Here is a 23,798-nt window from a genome sequence, read left to right as displayed (position 1 = left end):
TTCACCAAAGTGAAACACCATTTTGACATCTGGACAGTCTTAAAAGAATTACCCACAAATACTGAAACCTCTACTGTGATTAAATCTGATACACTAAGCATGAATAGTATGGTGGAGGATTATTTTATTTACAATGTACAAATGAGCATGTCACAGTCCTTTTGATTACAGGGAGGAAAGAAAGGCAATTTGGAGTCCATTGTACAAACTATCTGTGATGTACTTTAGCTGCCCACCCTCCAAAGTGTTTAGCACAGCCGGGAACCTTGTTAGTGATTGATGTAGAAGGATACTTTCTCAAAAAGTGGTTAATGAACTACAAGTTCTATGAGAAAGACCTTTGCCACCAATTTCAACAAAGTACAGAGAATTCTGTAATGGTGGATTCCAGTAGGGATGAGCTAATATTGTGTGATGATAATGTTAACTTAACACTGATGAGGGTGAGAAGTATGAGGGTGATAATTCATTTTTCCCAATGTAGAGATGATTAACAATGCTGTTATCTGCCTTAAGCCCATTGGTCGCTTATTTTGTGATGGCCCAAACAAACCAAGCACATTAGCCACAAAAGTGACAGACTCTATTGCTTGGTTTGCTAAACTGTGCATGCCCTTTCTAATACAACATCAGGGTGGGTGGGTGGGAAAGATGAAGTACAATTCCACTTTGGACCACTTTTTTTTTCAATATGGGCTGTATTTTTGGGGGGCATTCATGACATTTTATTGGTTATTGCTCTTACATATAACTAATTTGCAATTAATTTTTAACTAGAAATAATGTGGTTCCTCACAAAATATAAAATAAATTAACAGAATTATTGAGCATATTTAGTATTATTTAGTAATATGAACAAGAAGATACAAGGCCAGATCTAATTTTTTTTTTAAATAATGAATTTATCATAATTTTTTATCTGCCTTTCACTACATACTCCACCTCCATTTCCCTGTACAGCCCTTAGGCCTCTAAGCTAGTACCCTCATACTCAGACTCTCTGGTTCACCTCATAAATGTACTACAGGGGTTTTTATACAAATGGGAAAGAGGTGGGGGGTACAGTAGTATGGCCAGCTTCTCTTGCAACCCTTGTCAGGATTCCACAACATTGTATTATTTTATGGCCTTTTCTCTTTTCAGTTGCAGAAAAGCAGAGCTCGCAAGGCCATGTCTCAAAAAAAATGTCTTAATCAATAAATCAACCAACCAGTGCTTTACCTTCATTCCACTACATACTACACCTCCATTTATCTGTACTGCCCTCAGGCCTCTGATCTAGTTTTTGATTATTGAGGAGAAAAAAAAAATTCTATGGGGTCATATAGTTTATTAAACTGCCATCATGTCTGCCACTGCTGTGTCACAATGTTTCATAGATGTCCTATATTCTTTTAAACTGCCGTATGTTTGTGCAGCTGCTCTGTTGCTTGGTTTAGCCAGCCAGCACTTTGGCCAATATACTGTAGGTGAAAACAATATTGTTAGCTAAGAGGTGGTCAAAATTAACTGGAAATGACTGGCAATTAATGTTATTGAGGTTATTAATACTGAAGGAACAAAAACAGGCCCATATTACATCACTTTAGCTAAGTTTATAAAGAAATAAAAAAAATTCAGATCCAAAACCAAAACATGTGAGGGTGGTTTTGGCAAAATGATAACACGACAATGAACAATAACCAAAACCAAAAGGGTCCACGCACACCTCTATGTAAAATCAACTGAACTGAATCTGTCACAATTTTATAAACTCCGTTCTTAAAGCATAATTTGTTTCTTCTTAAGCTCACTTTGTATTCGGTAATGTTGTACAATGGAGAGGTAATACAAAGCATGCATTAGCTACAATAACATAACACTATTTGAAACAAATAGCATGAAGCCAGTTCTCAGAAGAACTTTGCATTTAATAGTTATGTAACAATATTACTTGTTAATTAAAGTTCATGCACACTATTACATTGTTACCTTGAAAAGGGCCAAAAAGCTGTTTCAAGAGAGAGCTGTATATCAAGAGGGTATACACAAGAATAATCTATACCGGCAATATCTTGTCCACTAAATAATGAGTCCATGGAAAGGTAAATTGTATTTTTGTAGGTAACATGTGTTTTGTTGTTCTGTATAATGAAAGGACTATTATTAATGAGAATATTAGCAAAGCATTATTGCATACAATTAGACTGAACTCTAGGGATATTAGATGGACACTTAGTACCACAGGTCAGACATTACTGATCCCCATACTTTACTCACCTACAAAACTGATAATTGTGACCATCAGGAATTTGGCTTCTAGATAATGTGGAATCAGGAAGAAATTAGGCAAAACTATCTATGTTTAACTTTTAATTAATGAATAAGTATTATGTACAGTAATGTGTCCATTAGTGGTGCAGTTAGTAAGCAATTATAACCAGACTAGTTATTGTCTTAGCATTTAGTGTTCTCTTTCCCTTAGAACTTGATGTTTCCAAAGGTACTCCACTGCAACTTCCTGTACACACAACTGTAATAGCTGACCAGCCAACGGGAAACAGTCATACTGTACAGTCAGCCATGTCATATAAACAGTAACAAATCAGCAGGTACTGTACAGTAGTAAGTAAATGTGGTAAACAGGCAAAAGGCCCAGTCAGATTTCAAAGCACAATGACTCTAGGAGAGTAAAGATCCCTCCTAAATCCTGGACATGTAGCAAGTCCAGTAAGCAAGGGCTCAATTGTGCGATATGCTGCATCATGGTACCACTTTTCCTGGCATGATGTGGTGGTTCGCTGCATTATAGCATGGAGGCGGGGCCATGATGGCATGATTTGTGTCACCACACTCACTGCACTTGCCCATTGGACCCCCCCTCAAGGATCTCCCAGAGGGACAATCCAAAAAGTCCTCAAGTACAGTTACAGTTAGTGTTTGGGTTATAGAGTGATACAACAAGGCAGTAAGCAAATTAGTTTGGGTTGTCACAAATCAAGAGATGTTTTGTGAAAAAAATTTAATCTGGTCCATAATGTGGTAGCTTTAATGTATTCCAAATGCTTTTAGATTTTTTAAAATCCATGGGAAACACTTACCACCAACTAATTTCCGCACACTCCATTTTTTAAGACAGATACCACAGTTATTGTATTTGTCATGTGGAAATCTGGAAATCTTACACAACTCCTGTCTCTCAAGTGCACGTTTTTGGTGTTCAAATTGAACTTTTGCAGATTACACTTCTGGAAGGAAGCTTTTATTTCCTGATTACCACACGTCAGCTCAGGACGCAAGTCTTGTATGGCTAGAAAAAGAAAGGAAAACCTTTTTAATTCTATTTTAAAATTGTGTTCCTGATGTTTTTTAATCAACAATAGGAATTAATGTACTACAGTATTTCTTTTAGCACTCTGTAAGATTTTTTTTTAGTAATAAAACAGTACTGAATATGCTTAGAGTGGGTCTGAGTTGAATCTAAAGTGGTACAAATGCAGATGACTGTGGAAGTCTGGTATACTGGGAAGCAGTCGGGAAGCCGGTGGACGCAATACCCACTGCCGGCTTCCCAACTGCTTAATCCTAGCAAGGGTTAAATGACAGGCATCGAAATCCTGATGCCTGTCATTTTACCTATGCCGGGAGAGGGTTAGGCACCCCCCCGGGGGACTATGGTTTAGGCAGCGGGAAGAGGGGGGATTAGGGATAGGCACTGGGGAGGAGGTTAGGGTTAGGCACCCTAAAGGAGAGTTAGGGTTAAGGGGGGAATTAGATTAGTTATACTTACCTCTATAGATGATTGGGATTGATATGGTTAGAATGTTGACATGGTTCAACATGGTGACATGCACACTGTCTACATGTTCACTCTGTCGACATGTGAAATGTCAATATTGCCATGGTTAGTGTAAGGCGCCACCATGAGGGTAGGGGTTAGGCTGCAGGCAAAGGTTAGGGTTAGGCTGTGGGGGAGGGGGGTCAGGCATAGGCACTATGGGGAGAGTTAGGGTTAGAGATTATGATTAAGAATAGGGGAATAATACTTACCAGAACCTCCGCTTCTCAGATGTCTCCGCCAGATGTGCTGCATACATGACCGCCAGAACCTGGAAGGCAATGCTGAAGCCACTGATGAATGTCTACAAAGTAACTGTCAACATGCTAACCATGTCATCATTTCAACCTTGTTGACATTATCATGACATTATCATGTTTGATATGATGCACGTTGACATGATAAACATAATATACCACACCCTCTAGCCCATGCTGGATACAAAGATCTGTCAGAAACAGACATCCCTTCTCTGTACACATGCCTCAAACAAGCATGGAAGTCTGGCTACACATCCATGACCTTCTCATTACTCTCACAAAAGATGGGTCTTCCCTATGTATTCTGAAGCTAGCAGCCCAGTTGGCCCAAGAAATGTCTCTTTCACATGTTGGGTGATCTGAGCATGTATGTAGAGGACTGTTCTTTTTCGTATCCTTTGTCAATGTGTGTATGCATAGTGTAGCGCATGACCAGTCAGCAATTGCTGTATGAAGTGCATGCAGAATCTGCTTATAATCAGCAGAAAGAACTTGCTTTCGATATGGCCCAACATGTGCATAGGTAAAACAATAAAATTAAATGATTCTGTAAGACTGCAGTCAGACAATGAGACATGTTGGATAGTGCTTCCAAAAAACATGAAGAATAAATAACTGAATCTAAATAAACAGAAAGTGCTGACTGTCAACTTAATGCAATGTGAAGCTCACCCAATAATAATAACAACAACATTAATGAAACATTTTACATTGGTTCCCCTTTAAGAAATAGTTTACTCTCTATTTACTCCTCTCTCCACCCCTTACCTCAAACTTATCTTCTTATTTAATATGTAGATGTAGTGGAATCTCATTCTTGTGCTGCACCTCTTATGAGTGTCATTAAGGGGAGTAGCTGCAAAGGGGGCTCCCGATTTACATGTAGATAAAATCATTGTTTCCAGCAATGGGTAAAGCTGTGGCAGTAACCAAGCCCCCCTCTCCCCCCTCCCCCACCCCACACACACACACTACAACCACAACTAGGTGCTATTAAAACACTGTCGACCATATGTGTTCATGACTTGAACTCTTTGCCCAACTCAGAAGAGTCAGGCCAAAGCTAGGAATCAATTGAGAAGCAGTATTTATCTCCAAGTAAAATAAGTCAAAATAATGTCACCATTTCCCTGGAAGCCAGAGCCATACTCAGTGGACACTAGTGTGGAAATTGATGATGGTTTAAAGGTCTAAATCAGAGAGAATGATTTGGCAAGAAAACCCTGGATGTTGACTACAGTTCAAGCTAGGTTGGTTCAATAGGTAAACATATTGGGCCTGAATCAGAGTGTATGCTATTGCAGCCGCGATTGTGACTTTTTGTGGAGTCGCAGGAGCAATAATCTGCAAATGCTAAGTTCAGTCTTCTCCTAGTATGCAAAGGACTGTGTAAGACCTGGAACACCTACTGTCAATGCCCATGGATGGTTCAACTCCACTGGTGGTTCAAAAAACTCCACCATCATCACATGGACCATTGTCCCTTCCACCAACCTTAAGCTGAGTATACACTTATCTGAGAATGCAGTTGCTTTCACTGACACATCTGCAATGCTCCCATAACATGCCCAAGTTTATTTTGCATACACTACAGGCCACCATGCAGTTACCACCGAGGATTGCCAATGGTTTATCCTACCTGTTCCTAATACCAGTGTTCCCATACAAAACAGTGTACACTCAGTGGAATGCATGCACTGTAGGGGTTTTCACATTTTCTTGTGCATGCACAGTAGCAAATAATCTCTCATCTGTGCTAACAATGCCATTGCTTGCACCCCTGAGTCAGGCACATTGTAAACAAGCTGACTCAGAAACCTGCACAAATAGTGTTCATGTGCAGGCTTTTGCACTAGTGTAACCTACTGAAGTTGGGGTGGTGATCATCATGGGCACCATTAACATTTCTCTTATTTTATTTGTTTATACTCATTATGTTACAAATAAATTAATGTTGAGTATTATGTTATAATTTGAGTATGTGCAATGTGATGGATTTTGTATTTTCCACAAGACAATATGATTGTATTTTATGCAATTACCCATTTAGGTGTAAAAACCTATCCTTTAACATAGTGGGCCTGATGTCTTGTGTACAGAGATCCCCACCTCCAGCGTCTCATATCCAATGCTTTTGTACAAAAGAGAAATCATAGGAAACATTGGTCACACATTGAACTACTGAGCAACCCTATAATGTCTCAAAATGTCCATCACCTAAGATGCCAGGGACTCTCCAGCTGCATACAAATTTTCAGAGTCTCATTAGAGAAAACATTCCCGACATGCCTGCATATTTTAAGCCACCCCCCCATTACCTCCCCCAAGCACTGACTACCTGAGACTCACTTTGCCAATAAATCCTCTCTGTGAACACCATTGCTAATCCATCACTGCGCATGCAAATGAGCTTTGCAGATTTGGCGAATGAGCAGTAGAAAAAAATTGCTCCTTGTGTCTGACAGCAAAATTGCATCCACCTCTGCATCAGGTCCAGTGTCAGGATGAATTCTGCTGCACACAGGAAGCAACACAGGGAACTGCTGAAGAACACATATCCAATGGTGCAGACAGTTTAAGATGAAATAGAGCACAGATTCTTAAATTTGGTCTTAACAGAATCACAAGTGAGATAATTAGCTCCACCTGTGGTCTTTTTTAAAATGTGTCAGTGAGTAATGACTACACCAGTGCACCTGCTAGGTGACCTGAAAAATGTGTCCTCTGTGGAGTCCTGAGGACAGAGGGGGTCATTCAGACCCGCTCGCGAGTGGCACTCCATCGCCCCGGGTCTCGCACCAAAGGGGGCGTGCTGTCGATGTTGATTGACAGCACGCCCCCTTTGGTGGGCGTGCCGGGGGCGTGCCTGCCAGACGGAGGTGTTCCCATGGGAACGCCTACCATCTGAAGCCGGCCCCACTGACATCACTAGTGATGTCAGTGGGAGTGATTTTGGCTCTGATAGAGCCAAAATCACTCCAGGGCTTGTGGCAGCAAGACCCTACCGCAGGGTCTCCGTCGCAAGCCCGATGGTCGCGATGGTCAAGACCATCGTGACCATCATCATGGACGCTTGCATATGCTGTGGTTGGTCACCCACAGCTATGCGAGCGGCCAGGAGGCCGCTCCATTTGCAGGGAGGAGAGCCCTGATTCAGAGCGAGCGCTCTGGTCAGAGGGTTCGGCTCTGAATCAGGCCCAGAGTTTGAGAACCACTGAAATAGAGTGACTAGTGAACGCTGAGAATGCTAGAGGAACCGCAGGAACAAGGATGGAAAAGGCACAGCAACCGAATAGGAGTTTGGCAGTCAGGACCTCTTGACATAAAGTGGTAGACATGGGTCTGACACTGCTGCAGAAATGGCAGGTTTAAAAGGCCACCTTTCCTAGAAGAGATTCCTAAAGGTTGCAGCTGTCATGTGACCAGAAAACCTCCAGAGCTGCTGAACAGGAGCTCCAAAAAGATGACTGCTCCCAGACATTTAAGATCCTCCTGCAAGCAGCACACCTAAATGCTAACATAGTGCTGGTCAGATCTAGAGGGTCCACCCCACTGGTCAGCAATTGACACCCAGTACCCAGAACTGCAAGTCCACCCACCAGGCCCCAAGGGAGGATGTGACTGGCTGGTGAGTGACACTTAGGGAAGAGTAGTTCTCTGTAGTCAGTGAAGACACCTTGATCTCCATTGTACAGTGAAATCTTATAATGCTATTATTATTATTATTATTATTATTTTATGTATAAGGTGCCACATGAGTTCCATTACACCATACATAGGTAAATAACATACATACATGGGTATAAAGTGAACAGTATAAACAGATACTGTACAGACAAGAAACATTGACATGAATACATAATTACAACATACAAAATGCATAATTATATAACAATACATAAGGAGAGAAGTCCCTGCTCAAAATATTCTTATATTCCTTCTTTAGAACACTGCTAGAGTCCTAGGATAAAGGCTTGTCATCACCTCACAGAGATCCTGCTGTATACACATCCTGACCCCACTATGCAACAGCATCATTGATTGCCCCCTGAGTTGAACTTATTCAAGGTACAACCTAATAAATTTACTTTGATCTGCATACATTTGTGTTCAACCCTGATTACATAGTTACAGTATCTGTATTTTTACCCTGCTGTACAATACGTACTGTACAGGACACTTATGAAGCAAAGACACTTTCACTTTTCTTTCAAGACTTGCAGTGCATGTGCGAGTAGCTCTCTCATATGCGGGTCACTGCTTTAAGCACACGGCCAGCAGCAGAAGTGAGAATTCATAATTAGGTAACACACTACAATTCTCTCTATATTTATCTTTAGGCTTCCAAGCAAATATGTCAGTTCTGGCTAGGGGAGCTTGTCCTATACTTATATCTACAAGGTTGACTTTTGCTGTACCAATAGTACTTGCACCAGCCATTTGAGAATCTATTAAATTTATAACTATGGGCCTGATTAAAAGATGGATGCAATGCCGATGTTTATGTAGTTGAGTAATTTTCAGTAATCTGTGCATCTGTCTGAGTCACATTGTGTGTGCATCAAATTTCATTTTCGTTGTCACTCGCAGTGAAGATTATTCGCAAAGTGATTGACAGGCAGGGGACACTTGTTTGCTGAAACAGGGAGTGGTGACACAACCGCAGAGGCGTCATTACTGTTTTTGGGGTGTGTCTCAGCTTGTGACTGCGATCCTGTATGCAGTGAAAATGGCTCCAGCATCTCATTTCCCGCAGCCACGTGACCATAGGGTAACTGAGATGTCCAATAATTAACTGTTCTGTGCAGTGGCGTAACTAGGGTATTTGGAGCCCAGGGCAAATTTGAAAAGGGAGCCCGCCCCAACACTCAGAGATGTGCGCTCACGGGAAAAAATGGGCATGGTCACTTAAAAATGGGGCGTGTCAACATGACACACCCCTTTATTTTCACGCTGAACATTCCTATCCATATGCACCTTAACCCCAGTACCCCCTTATACAGTACCCCCTGTATGCAGTTGTGGTCCCTTTTATGCAGGCCCATAGTAGTGCCCCTTATACAGTATCCCCAGTAGTGGTCCTCCTTATACAGCCCCCAATTAGTTCCCTTTACTCAGTACCCCCAGTAGTGGCCCCCCAAATGCAGTGCCCCACGTAGTGTTCCCCCTTATGCAGTGCCCCCAGTAGCAGTCCCCACAATGCAGTGCGCCCAGTAGCGGTATCCCCTTATGCAGTGCCCTTTATATGGTGCCCCCAGTAGTAGTCCCCCCCTATGCAGTGCCCTTTATATAGTGCCCCCCGCAGTAGTCCCCCCCATGCAGTTTTCCCAGTAGTGGTCCCCTTATGCAGGCACCCTGTAGTGATCTCCCCTATCCAGTGCCCCCTGTAGTGGCCCTTCCTATTATTGCCCAACCCCAGTAGTGGTCCCCCGAGTGCAGTGCCCCTTTCATAATGCCCCCAGTGGTAGTTCCCCCCCAAGTAGTAGTCCCCAGTAGAGTAGGTCCTCCCAATAGCGCCTCCAGTAGTAGCCACCCCTCCCCCAGTAGAGGTCCCCCCAGTAGTAGCCACCCCCCTCCCCCGTTGTGCAGATAGATAAAAAAAATATATATATATATATATAAAAATATACTTACCTGAAGTCCTGCTCCTGCTCGTGACGCCGCTCCCGCCCGGGCTGGCACGCTCAGCATTATGGGACAGACGTCATGACGTCATGATGTCAGTCCCATTACCCACTGCAGGAGCCGGTTGGAAGTCCAGCTCTTGCAGTGGGTGCTGCAGCAGTCAATGAGAGTCTATCTGACTCTCATTGGCTGCTGTTTAACACACGCATCGCTGCCAGTGCTGGCGGCGATGCGTGTGTTATGCACAGCCTGAGTCCGCCACCTAGCGCTATTGGGCAAGCTCTCAAGGGGAGGGAACGGGCTCAGGCGTGCATCACAGGACCGGCGCTGGAAGCCTAGCGCCAGTCCTGTGTAAATGTGAAGCGCTGACCGCACTCATTGCGGTCGGCGCTACACTGGCTAACTAGGGCGGGCGGGCCTGTACCGTGGCCAGTGGTGCCCCCCCATGCCGCCGGTCCAACGGCGCCCAGGGCACGCACCCCGCCCAACCCCCCCTAGTTACACCACTGGATCTGTGACCGATGCTGCGTCTTTGTACAAAGCCATTTGGATTTGAGAAGCTGGGCGTCTCAATACAAATCCAGGTGGCTGCGACATTTGTATATTTTCGCACAGCCACTGCGTACATATTCGCAGCTGCAGTGGGATATGCATACATATCTGAATCAGGCCCTGTGTGTGCATATTAGAACTGTTGCATAGATTCATTTAATTGTGTTTTTTCACATAAGTTTTTTTGTACTTAGGGGGTCATTCAGACCCGCTCGCGAGCGGCAGTACGCTCGCAAGTGGGTCGATGTTCCCCACTGCGCATGCGCACGATGGAGGGAGCTCCGTCGTGCACATGCGCGAGACCCTACGAGCGACGGGCTTTCCATCACTCCGGGTCTCGCACTAAAGGGAGCGTGCTGACAATGTTGATTGACAGCACGTCCCCTTTGGTGGGCATGCCGGGGGCGTGCCTGCCAGATGGAGGCATTCCCATGGGAATGCCTACCATCTGAAGCCGGCCCCACTGACATCACTAGTGATGTCAGTGGGAGTGATTTTGGCTCTGATAGAGCCAAAATCACTCCAGGGCTTGCAGCAGGGAGACCCTACCGCAGGGTCTCCATCACAAGTCTGATGGTCGTGATGGTCAAGACCATCGCGACCATCTTTTTGGCCGCTCGCATATGTTGTGGGTGGTGACCCACAGCTATACGAGTGGCCAGGAGGCAGATCCATTTTCATGGAAGAGGGCCCTGATTCAGAGCGAGCGCTCTGGTGGGAGCGTTCAGCTCTGAATCAGGCCCTTAATTTGCCATCACCAGTACCATTATCTGCTACATGCCATGTCCATCTGTATGATACCAATCACTTCACTTGCACTTATGTGCTTTTTTATGTTATAATGTATGTATGCTACTATCAAGTCTATTTTTTGTGATATTAAAAGCTAAGTTTTATTACAACAACCATTCACCAAAACAATGCACCATTCATTCAAGTACTGTCTCTGGTCCTGATTCAGCATGGATTGCAATTGCAACCATGTACTCAGATCGGCTGATGATGCATACTGTGCATGTATATGCACCACAGTGAGCGTGTGCAGGACAGCATGGCAATCGCACTGCGATCATGCACACAGATACTGTAGAAAGCCATCGCAGACTGAGGGAAGGGATGTCAGAGTTTTGGGGAGGTAACAGGGGAGTTGTCTGAGAAACACAGGCCTTCCTGTCCATTTAAACGCCGTTACATGGGCGTGCATAAATTAGCCACTACAACGACATATGCACCATGAGTATTCACTGCATGCGACGAGAGTTGCATTTCTTAGACAAGTCAGAGCTGCTGTAATTCTGCATGAGGGTCTGATGTTACTCAATGTTACTGATGTATACACAGGACTGTGAGGTATTATGGATGTGAGAAAATGGTAGTGGGTATCTCTAAGCATATTAGCATATTTTTGCAGCAGAACTGGGTGCGTAATCGCAGCTGTGATCGCAATAGCGATCCATGTTGAATCAGGCCCTCTGTCATCTACCTTTACTAGATATGCACATTCTACTATTGGGAGCATCACCAGACATTTATCAACCAATATAGGTTACATTTATAAGGTATTCTGTTGTAATACATTGTATATATAATGCTGGTCTCTGGCATTTAACAATCTTCATTCTGCGCAGGAGTTTGTTTCCCTTATGTTCCTATCCCTCATATAAGACTGAAAGAAGAGCAAGCACCAACATTGATATATGTTGAAACCCTCTAGACACTATAGGGTATGTTTACTAAAGTGCGGGTTTCTAGAGGTGGAGATGTTGCCCATAGCAACCAATCAGATTCTATTTATTTATCTAGCACATTCTAGAAGATAATAGCTAGAATCTGATTGGTTGCTATAGGCAACATCTCCACTTCTATAAACCTGCACTTTAGTAAATATGTCCCTACCAGAGAGGAAATATGTAGTCTTGGATTATCATCAAACTCAGCAATTTGTAAAATTATAACAAAATACTGTAGTAAAAACAATTACAAAAACTTTTAAAACTGCAGAAGAATTGGTGTGCTACACGGCACTCCAAATTGTGTCCATAGATACAGAACAGTATGTGGAAGTTTAATTATAACTAAATAAAACACTGACCAAATTAAAATCAACACATTTCATCACATGGTACTTCATTTGTTCATTTTTCTCCATTGTCCTACATTAAAAAATGCAATAGCACTAATTGTACTACAACACCACTACTGACAAAGCATTGTTAGACCTATTGCTGTGTTTTATATTAAGTCCATATAGTTTCTTCTATACTTACCAGAGGAATTAGCAGTATGTTTGCAGTAGCACCCGTATTGCCCACCAACTAGTTTACATTCTTCATCAGCAGCACATGAGCAAGAATCTGCAAGTGTAGCTGGATCTGAAGAGGAACATTGATTCATTATACTTAATTAAATAAAATAAATAATTAAAAAAATTATTACATAGACACAGAACTGAATAACATAGTGATCATATCATCTATTTTTGACTATTTAGGTGGTCAACTGGCATTTACATTAGAACTTTAGTGTTTTTAGGCCATATTTATTATGAATTTTTTGCGGGCTACAATTTCTGTGGGGGGATTTATGCATTAAGGGCCTGATTCAGAGTTGGGAATAGAGTAAGATATAGCAAGTAATTACTCATTTTGGTAAAACCATGCCGCACTGCAGGTGGAGCAGATATATAATGTGCAGAGAGATTTAGATGTGAGAGGGGTGTGTCCAAACTGACATCTAAATTGCAGTGTAATAATAAAGCTGACCAGCAATATGTGAGCTTCATGCAACAGCAGTTAGTATTACCCTGCATGCAAAATAAAAATGGATTTGCAGCCCTTGCTTTGCTACATGGTTTGTCCAGGTACACAGTTACTTGCTTTTTCTTCCTTTATTCCCAACTTAGAATCAGGTCCCTGTATTTTTGATTGCCACAGATGCCCCTATAGAAGACATGGGGGACTGCAATAGGGCCAAATGTATCAAACTCCACAAAGCTTAGCTTTTCAGGTCTTCTTTATGATAGCTAATGCCATCTAATGCCATCTTTTGATCGCATTAACCATTGTAGCCAATAGGCTAGAATATTTTTAAAAAATTACAAGAGAGATCCTTAAGATCCCTGTGCAGTAATGGCCACTTGCATATGCACGGCCCAATAGCCACGTATGCTGAGTAGCTCTGCCAGGTCCAAAACTGGAAATAAAGTGATTGCAATATTGTGATTATGATGTGCTATATGTATGAACATTCCCAGGCCATCCCAGTGGCTAAAATACAACTGCACATTCAACTGAATTTACCACTAAGGGCCGTATTCAATTAGGCAGCAAAAACGAGTTATCAGCGATAATTTATCTCCAATGACATCATTTTCGCCTGTATCACTTATCCCCATATTCAATTTCAAAGACTTTTCGACAGTGCGAAAAGAATTTGTAAAAAACAGGGATAAGTTTTCACCATGTTATACATGGCAAAAAAAGTGCAGAATTGGGGTTTAGGGGTGCAGAATAAAAAAGAAATAGCCTGCAGCCTTTAGAATGTTCCCTTAATTTAATGTGTCAAAAAAATAAAAAAAAATTCCTTTGTACACCCCAAAAAATGTACTTTCATTTTGGGATTGTAAGAAAACATGTTGGGGGACACAATTAAAAAAATAACAAAATAGCCTTAGGGGGGGTCCCCAAATATGCGGCAGTTGTTTTCTTCATTACGGGTGGTTGCGGAAGGTGCATTTTTGAAGGAATTAAAAAAGTAACTTTAGGGACTATGGCCCTGATTCAGACCCACTCGCAAGTGGGCATACGTACGTTCGGCGTACATAAAAAAATATTTAAATTCAAGCACTCGCTCGAATTTTCGTACGCAGCTAAAAATCCACCCCAAACTCAGGCGACCCCTCCTCTAACTAACGAGCGTGCCAAATAGCGAGCGTACATCCCCGAAATGGCTTGAAGGGAACGCACGCACAAGTACAAACCGGAAGTGGGCCTGTCAGATTCCGATTACCTGCTCGTTTTTTCTGCCTACCTCCCTCAATCGTATCATGCCAATCAATGTATCAATTAGCTTAATTGTTTGTTTTTTTTCAACACAATGCAATAAACTTTAATCTTGTCCGTGTTTGTGTTTACTCGCAGAATACGTACGGCTGAAACCTTCGCTTTTAATGTTCAAAAGACGTTAGCCACAATTAAACAATTGTTCTATTTGTTTGTATCCCCACAAATTTTCTGTGGTTCATTTCTTTATTTAAATTTGCTTACGCATGTCACTGCATCAAGCCAATCGTAACTCTCAAGAGATTTGTGGCCCTGTCGAACACATGACTCATACACTAACCAATAGAATTTGTCCTGTTAATTTCCCAAATACATTAGCCAATCAAATTTTTTTTTGGTGCTTTATTAAAAATAATTTTCTAAAAATACACCATTGCCATCATGAGATCCGCCGCATTCACCAGGCGCGAACTGCTGGTGCTCACGGAGTTGATGGACAGGCGGATCACCAGTCATCCTCCACCCATCTCAAATAGCAGAAAGTGTTCCGCATATGCGGAGGTACATCGCCGCCTGCACTCCTTCGGCTCACGCTGACATATTGGCCAGCTGGAGCGCAGGTGGTTGGACCTGCACCGGCATACGCCCCGCTTGCTGGCATGCTTTCGCATGCAGATCGAGGAAAGTAAGTTTTATGGACTGTGGTTTTCAAGTTTATCTTGTGGGCCCTAACTGCGTGTGCATGTTTTCATGTCTGTCCTATTTAGTCATTGTAGTCATATCTGCATGTGCATGTTTTCATGTCTGTCCTATTTAGTCATTGTAGTCATATCTGCATGTGCATGTTTTCATGTCTGTCCTATTTAGTCATTGTAGTCATATCTGCATGTGCATGTTTTCATGTCTGTCCTATTTAGTCATTGTAGTCATATCTGCATGTGCATGTTTTCATGTCTGTCCTATTTAGTCATTGTAGTCATATCTGCATGTGCATGTTTTCTTGTCTGTCCTATTTAGTCATTGTAGTCATATCTGCATGTGCATGTTTTCATGTCTGTCCTATTTAGTCATTGTAGTCATATCTGCATGTGCATGTTTTCATGGCTGTCCTATTTAGTCATTGTAGTCGTATCTGCATGTGCATGTTTTCATGTCTGTCCTATTTAGTCATTGTACTTATATATTTTTTTTTTATTTTTATTTGGATTCCTGTTGAAACTAACCACAATATTTTTTACATCTTTTAGGGGCACAGCAAAGACTACGACGTCATCGGCAGACAAGACGCTGGTCCCGGCCCCTCTCTCCAACCCCCAATTCCTCAATTACCCCCTCCTCCCCAGACCCTGTGGCCGAGATTTCTGTTCTACTTCCCCTCCAGCCCAATTCCCTCTCTCCTCCATCCGCCCCTCCTCCAAATACCCCCTCCCAGGATTCTTCCAACACCCTGCCCCTAGGTTTCGGGAATGTAGCCACCTCCGAGGTGGTCGAGGGAGTGGCTTCTCGCTCTGGCGTTTTGCCGAACGGTATGTTTTTTTTTTTTGCTTTGGGCACCACAAACTGTTTGTATGTAATCATGTGTCGTCCCCATTTTTGTTGGCTTTCTGTCGCCTTAGGGTATTTTTGGGGGTTGTCTTTACCTGTTCCTGCTGATTTCACCATACACATATCACACCTGTGTGCATTTTTTTAGGGCCCTTGTATTTTTGGCCTAGGACATTTTGGGGTGCTGGGTTTTATCCGTGGAATGTTTTTTTTTGCCACAAGCTTTTAAGTTTTGGTTTGCTTGTTTTGTGTTTTTTTGGAATGTTGCTTCATTATTGATGTATTAATCCCCAAGCTTTTGTCACCCACAGAGGAACAGAGGCATCGGGCAAAAATCTGTCAGTGTGTGGCATGTATGCGGGAGCAAGTCACCGGGCTTCTGCCGGGCCTTGACCATCTGGCGGTCCTCCTTAGGAATTAGTTTTTTTTTTTTTTTCAAATTGTTTACAAATAAATCAGTTTTAATTCACGCTCTGTCTCATGCATTTTTAGTAAATCCAAGAATCTTTACACTGACATAAGTAGACTCTTCAAGCAAGGATTGCCAAAGAATCTCACTACAGATTGTGTGTTGTATTTTGAAGGCAAACAGGCACAAGAAACACCTCCCAGTACCAATGTCATTTTCCTTTTTTGGGGTGGACAACATGATAGTTTACAACATTTTACAGGTTCCTATTTGGTGGCCAATCTGCTTAGGCCAATCTTACGAAGCCAACTGATTGTACAGGATTCCTTGGTGTGTTGGTAAGTACCCCGAAAACATATTACATTTTAGCTCCACTTGCTTCATTACTGGGTTACCCCTTAGGTAAAATTAACGTTTGGGAGTTTGTTTACACTTGCTTCTAACGTGCCCAAAAAGGAAACAAATTACACTCTCCAAATATTTATTCACAACAGAAATCAAAAAACAAAGTGGTCACTCACAAACAAAACACATAGTGATAATCAGAAATAGACCACATACCAAAAACAGGAAACAAACACACAACAAATCAAGAACTTGTTGACGAAGGTCCATGCCCACATGATTTCACAAATTTGGCGTAGCAATATGGGTGTCATAATATATTCCAGAAGTTGCCACATAAAGGTTTTTGAAGGGTAGCAGGAAGTAGTCATCGTTGGAGTGGCAAAGATTATGCAAACAAACAGTAGATGGTGCAAGAATTAATATGAAAAAAGATGAACGCCAAAAAACCGTAACACATTGGGTATACACACTGTTGTTTGGTCAATAATTACCTAAAATATCGGGCCACCACATCATTGCGTATGGCCCCCCCACATACTGACCTCTGACCAACCTCGGGGGGGCCATCCTCAGGTAAGGCATCCTCTGGCTGCATTGGGACACCACTCCTTATGGCGATGTTGTGAAATATCCCACACAGGACCACAATCTTCGAAACCATATCCGGCAAATACATGAGCTCGCCACCAGAGCGGTGGAGAAATCTGAATCGGCCTTTTAAAAGGCCGATACAGCGCTCCACCACTTGCCTGGTGGCTGTAAGTGCGGTATTAAACTCACTTTGTGGGCCTGTTGTGGGAGCCAAAAAAGGAGTGAGCAGCCAGGGCATGCAAGGGTATCCACTGTCTCCTGTGAAAAAGAATAGACAACATCAGGATCACTGTGTATCAAGCTTAACATTGTTATGTACTAAAGGTTGTTTAATTTGTGCCATATCCCTGATTGCCGGATGACGAAGGAGTCATGTGCACTTCCTGGTAATTTTGCATTCAGGGACAGGATCTGGAGGGAGGCATCACATACCACCATTACATTCAGGGAGTGATAGTGTTTACGGTTGCGAAATATTGCCTCCAGCCGTGCTGGAGGCTGAAGTGGTATGTGAGTACCATCCACAACCCCTATGATGTGTGGGAAGCCAGCTATTTGGTAAAAATTGGCCTTGGCCACACTAAGGGCACCCATATCCAAAGGCATTTTAATAAAATGATGGAGGTGCTTGAAAAGTGCCTCTATCACTGCCCTCAGGATCCTGGAAAAGGAGGATTGTGAGATGCCCGCCACTATTCCCACCGTTGTTTGAAATGATCCTGAGGCACAGAAATGTAACACCGCCATAAATTGCGTAAGTGGTGGTATTGCTGTTGGACTGTCAATTTGCCGCTCAAGATCACTCTCTATTAATGAGAGAGTGTCTATGATGATTTTGGGAGGAAGACGGTAGCGTCTTAAAACCTCATCATCGGGCATTCCAAAAAGGGTTACACGTGTTCGAAATATCTGCACGCCTACGATGCCTACACCTGGGACGAGAGTGAGGTTGGTCGGCTTCCGGGAGCATGGCCAGAACAATCCGCCCAAGATCAACCTGAAATGGCAAGATTTGAATGTAAGGCTTTGGACCCATCCCAAAAGAAAATTAAAACAACTTAGCTTGATGATACCATCCATTGCTGCTTACATGCCGGGGTATTGTCATGATACGTCAAAACTGAAAATAATCCCAATATTAATTTGTAAAAGTTTAGTCTGGGCATTTATGTTTCTAAATTTGGTGCTAGACAAAACATAAAATAGGCGAAACACACATTTGGGCAAAGAACAAAACGACATTGCACACAGTACATCAAAATGGGGTCAAATGTAAGCCAAAAATGCTAAACGGCAACCACAAACAATTTTACAGGATGACTAAGCATTTAAAAATGCGCGAATTAGTTCACCAATACAAGTTAATAAACAAACAGTGAAAAATGCGCTAATTAGTTCGCCAATACAAGTCACTATACAAACAGAGAAAAATGCGCGAATTAGTTCGCCAATACAAGTTAATAAACAAACAGAGAAAAATGCGCTAATTAGTTCGCCAATACAAGTCACTATACAAACAGAGAAAAATGCGCTAATTAGTTCGCAAATACAAGTTAATAAACAAACAGAGAAAAATGTGCTAATTAGTTCGCAAATACAAGTTAATAAACAAACAGAGAAAAATGCGCTAATTAGTTTGCAAATACAAGTTAATAAACAAACAGAGAAAAATGCGCTAATTAGTTCGCAAATACAAGTTAATAAACAGAGAAAAATGTGCTAATTAGTTCGCCAATACAAGTCACTATACAAACAGAAAAATGCGCTAATTAGTTCGCAAATACAAGTTAATAAACAAACAGAGAAAAATGCGCTAATTAGTTCGCAAATACAAGTTAATAAACAGAGAAACATGCGCTAATTAGTTCGCAAATACAAGTTAATAAACAGAGAAAAATGCGCTAATTAGTTCGCAAATACAAGTTAATAAACAAACAGAGAAAAATGCGCTAATTAGTTCGCAAATACAAGTTAATAAACAAACAGAGAAAAATGCGCTAATTAGTTCGCAAATGCAAGTTAATAAACAAACAGAGAAAAATGCGCTAATTAGTTCGCAAATACAAGTTAATAAACAAACAGAGAAAAATGCGCTAATTAGTTCGCCAATACAAGTCACTATACAAACAGAGAAAAATGCGCTAATTAGTTCGCAAATACAAGTTAAAAAATGGACTTACCAAGAGCAAATATATAGGATTCCCAATCAAAAGGTCTTTGGGTCCGAAATAAAAAAAAACCTAAAAGAGATGAAATTATGGATCAAAAAATTAAGAACAATAACAAACAAAAGGAGACACCAATTGAACCAAAGTTAGACTTCACAAGACTTACCAAATCAAGAAACGAGGCAAAAAAAAAAACCCCCAAAAAAGCGAACGGAAAATAAAAACGCAAATCTAGCAAACAAAATAAACTCCAAACGCCAACTCCTTAATCCGCAAACAAGAAACTCCAAACAAGGTAACCTCCAACAATCCAAAAACGCCACCTCGACTCGAGACACACCAAGCCATAAATAGTGTTTAGTTTCCCGCACAAATTAAGGAGGGATCATAGGAAAGCACAATCAATGATGCGGCCGCAAAATAAGGACGCATGTATAAATACGTCACGAAACAACATTTAAATTCTGGTGTATTTCTTGTTTGGACCTCAGGCATGGCTACAGACCAGGGAAACAATGGACAAGAGTCAGGCGGTAAGTCTTTCATGCATTTTGTCTCAATGATTAATTTGAAACATAAGATTGGGCACGTTGTGAATTTGAGAAATCTGCATATTTACACAAATAGGTGAGGAGGATGACATGGAAGAGGCTGCTGGGCCCAGTATTCAGGCCAAAGCTGCCAAAAAGAAAAGGCAGCCACATTTCACAAGAAAGGAGATGGAGGTTTTGATTCAGAAGTGTGTGGACATCCTGCCACAGGCAGACAGGAATATGAGTACAAGCCAGAAGTGGAGAATGTGGGAAGAGGTAGCCGTTGCTGTCAATAGGGTGGGTGATTATGTCCGTCTAGCCCGGCATGTCAAACGGCGGTAAGTAAACACTTGCCCCCCCTATAAACAAACCCCTTTTTAAACAAAAGGATAATGGTTCCCATTTTATCCCACAGATGGGGCGACTTCAAATATTGCCTAAAGCAAAAACTCGCGGACAGGGCTAGGCATGCAAGGGGGACAGGTGGGGGTCCCACCCCTGTGTCATTGGAGTTGATGGATTTAGAAGAGCTGGCACAGGGGTGTGTGCAGCCTGTGGAGGTGTTTGGCGTGTCCAACATGGATACAGACACGCCAGACTTTGCGGCTCCTCATGTTGTCCCAGGTAAATCTTGTGATGTCACCAACTCTGAAATGTTAGTGGGCCAATATGTAGATTCTAATGTGAGTCTTTTCTCATTTTACCGAACAGAGACACAGGCGGATGAGTCTGCTCCAGAGGGGAGCCTTGGCCGCCGAATTTCTGCTGGCTCTGCAGGGGAGGAACCAGTACATCCGGCTGAGGACCCTGCAGAAGCCAGTCCAGGGCAATCCCCCTCGCAGGCAGTGGCCCTCCTCACAGAACTCAATTTCAAATCGGATTTCCATACGGAGATTCTGCAGAGGATGGACGCCAGTCTGCTACGGGTGGCTGAGGCCCTGGAGCAAAATGCTGCGGCCAACGTGACCATTGGTCAGGCCCTGGCAGAAAATACCAGGGCCAACATCCGCATCGCCAATGCCCTGGAGCAGCTCATTCACCAGCACATGGTGGAGCCGACCTCCCTTCCTGCCGGAACATCAGGATCCTCCACCTCTGGCACAACATCAGCCAATCCTCCAAATGTGCCTAGCCCTGTGCCTAGTCCAGAGGCCACAACATCTGCCTCTGGACAGGCCAGCCCGATGACATCCCGGACCCGGTCTGGCACCCTCCCTCCCCCAGCCAAACGGGTGAAAAAACGGTGACAGCAATGGCGACTTTTCCCACACTCCTTCTGTGCTTGGCTCATATTCCTTTCTGGTCAAAACTTCCCTCTCCTTTCTTGTGAATTGTTTTTAATTTTGTGTTCTACATTTCATAAATCTTTTATGTTGGCCCAATTATTGTAACTTTGGGAATGAACCCTGCAAAAAAACTTTGCCACAAATTGTTTTTTTTTTTTATTTTTTGTTTGAGCAATAAAAAAAAGTAAAAAACTGACATTGTATTCTCACATTATTGTCAAAATGGATTACATTTAATCCTGGGCCAAAAGGCACAAACTGGCAAAAATCACATTTTACATGCCCCCAAAAAAAGGGCTCTTTAAGGAACGTTTCAAATTTAACATAACGATGCAAATTCAACAGGCCAAAAGAAAAAGGTAAAAACCAAAAAAACATGATGACATTATTGTTACAATAGGCCCTAACCAACAAATTGAGGCCAAAAGAAACAACCACAAATGTACGTAAATTGACTTTGTAATCATCACATTAGCAGCTCTGATTTCCACCTGCGTACGCTTTTGTGCTAACACAAAAAACTGCTTTCAAAACACATACCAAGCCGGTTTTCAATCCAACACTAATTGTTGTTCTGACCACCCGCGATTAATCGCAGCAACATCGTTGAGTGCCGGGATGGAGGAGAAGGCCATCGCCAATGTGGTCGAGTAATCCAGACCCTAAGCTGTGCGAGCATTTTGAAGGGAAAGAGGATCATCCAGTGACGTATGAGTCGGTCCGTACACATTTTACGCTCGCATCTGCTAATGTATGTACGCCCCAAAAACGCCTCGCCACGCCTGCGTTTTTCCATCTCCACCCCGGTCAACACCCAAAAACGCCCTGTTCTGTCAATCACATTTGACATGTCACTTCCTGTACGCTATTTGACGAACGAGACCAAAAAAGCTCGCAATCTGCCGTACGCACATGCGCAGTGTTACACCGACGCAGGCGCGGTCAGTCAACATCGGAACGCAACGAGCGTACTGCTGTTTGCGTACGGCTCTGAATGAGGGCCTTTGTTTGCACCCATTTTCATGTACCCTAAAATTGATGGGCATAGGTATTTAAAAAAAAAAAAATAATAAGATAAGTGTTATTCTTCACCCTTTCTTCACAGGCGCATATATGCACCTGCCGCGGCTAATTAAAAACCCTGACTACCTTCAGCAGGCCAAATCGGGGGTACCCATTGTGACATCCCGTGTCAGACCATCTTTAGGGGGTTACCAGGATGAATTCCCGAAAATTCCCAGAATCCTAATTGAATACAGGGATAAAGCAGACACGCGCCCGACACTTTATCCCAAAAAAAGCAGCGATTATGGCGAAAAGTCCGACCTCAGACTTTTCGCCTGTAATTGAATACCCCTCTAAGTGTCAGTTGCTTTAATGTTTTGCCCACAGTTGTAGCAGAGGAAGCTCTGCCATCACCAACCCCTTCTTCTTCTTAACTTGGAGTTGCTTAGTATTCTGTACAATGTGTAGCTGCTGCAGCCCCTTGTTGCTGGTCACTCTAGCTAAATCTTCCTGACTGCATACTGTACTTTAGACCATGACTGCTATGGACAGGGGTATAACAGGGCCAAGTACTTTAGGTATCTTAATAGCAATATTGTCTACTGCTGATATACCTCTCTTGCAGTGGTAAATTTTATACTGTATCAAAGTGATAAGGAAATAAGTACCACAGCAAATTATTACCAGACACCCACCTTGAGATGTCTTCCAATGTACTGCGCAAACCTGATCCCCCTGCAAAAGTTTTAACGAGCCCTTGAGGGAAGCATCATTTTCTAGTGTAAGGGGTAAATTTACTAAATTGAGAGTTTTTAGAAGTGGAGTGGTTGCCAGGGGCAACATATCAGATTCTAGCTGTTATCTTCTAGAAGGTGTTAGTTAAATGTTACGTAGAATCTGATTGGTTGCTATGGGCAACATCTCCACTTCTAAAAACTCTCACTTTAGTAAATATACCCCTAACTATTTTCTCCAATCATGGAGTTATAATGCATGCATTGGCAGAAGAGCCCACACATGAGCAATAAATTGCTGCATCTTTCTCCATACTGAGAATGCATGAGCTGCTAAGGTCACGCATGCCCAATAAACACTTTAACTCATACTTGCCAACCCACTGTAAAGGTCAGGAGGCTCTCAAAAATCAGGTGGAGCTTCCAGAAAGTCTTCCAGAGGCTTGGGCGACCTGGCTGCGGCCATAGACAGTCAATGACGCAAGTCACATTGAATCACCTCAAGGTGGCTCTGCCGCCCGCTTCACGATGCCGGCATTCCCGGCATTGCATAGTGGGGGGCAGGGCTATGATGACGCAATGGTATAATTGAGCCCCCAGACCCACCTAACTCTGCCGTGCCTCAACCCCATCACTCCTGGACCCACCCACCTGCACCAAGCCCTGCACATTGCAGTGCTAACTTGGCTGTCTCCACAGAAAAAGGTCAGTAAGTATGCTTTTATCTATACTGCGCATGTACGAGACATAGATCACACTAGCAATTTTCAGACTCTTGATGAATAGACCCCCATAGAGGTAAAATAGTTTTTTGCATATGAAAAATCAGGCTGTTCATTATTCCTCATAGCACATGAGGAATAGTTTTAACAAAAAAAAATATTTGTTAATACATCTATTTTAAAGAAAGTATAGATGTAATTG

At 42.6% G+C, this 23,798-nt stretch overlaps 1 pseudogene; it reads right to left on the bottom strand.

Moving 5' to 3' along the window:
* LOC148538905 (uromodulin-like) overlaps positions 1-23,798 on the bottom strand; it is a 96,711-nt pseudogene that overhangs the window by 4,704 nt on the left and 68,209 nt on the right.

Source organism: Taudactylus pleione, unplaced genomic scaffold (assembly GCF_031769625.1).
Source record: "Taudactylus pleione unplaced genomic scaffold, aTauple2 ptg000032l, whole genome shotgun sequence".
Lineage (NCBI taxonomy): Eukaryota > Metazoa > Chordata > Amphibia > Anura > Myobatrachidae > Taudactylus > Taudactylus pleione.
Note: the sequence above shows the minus strand (reverse complement) of the source record. Positions and strands in the feature narration are given on the sequence as shown.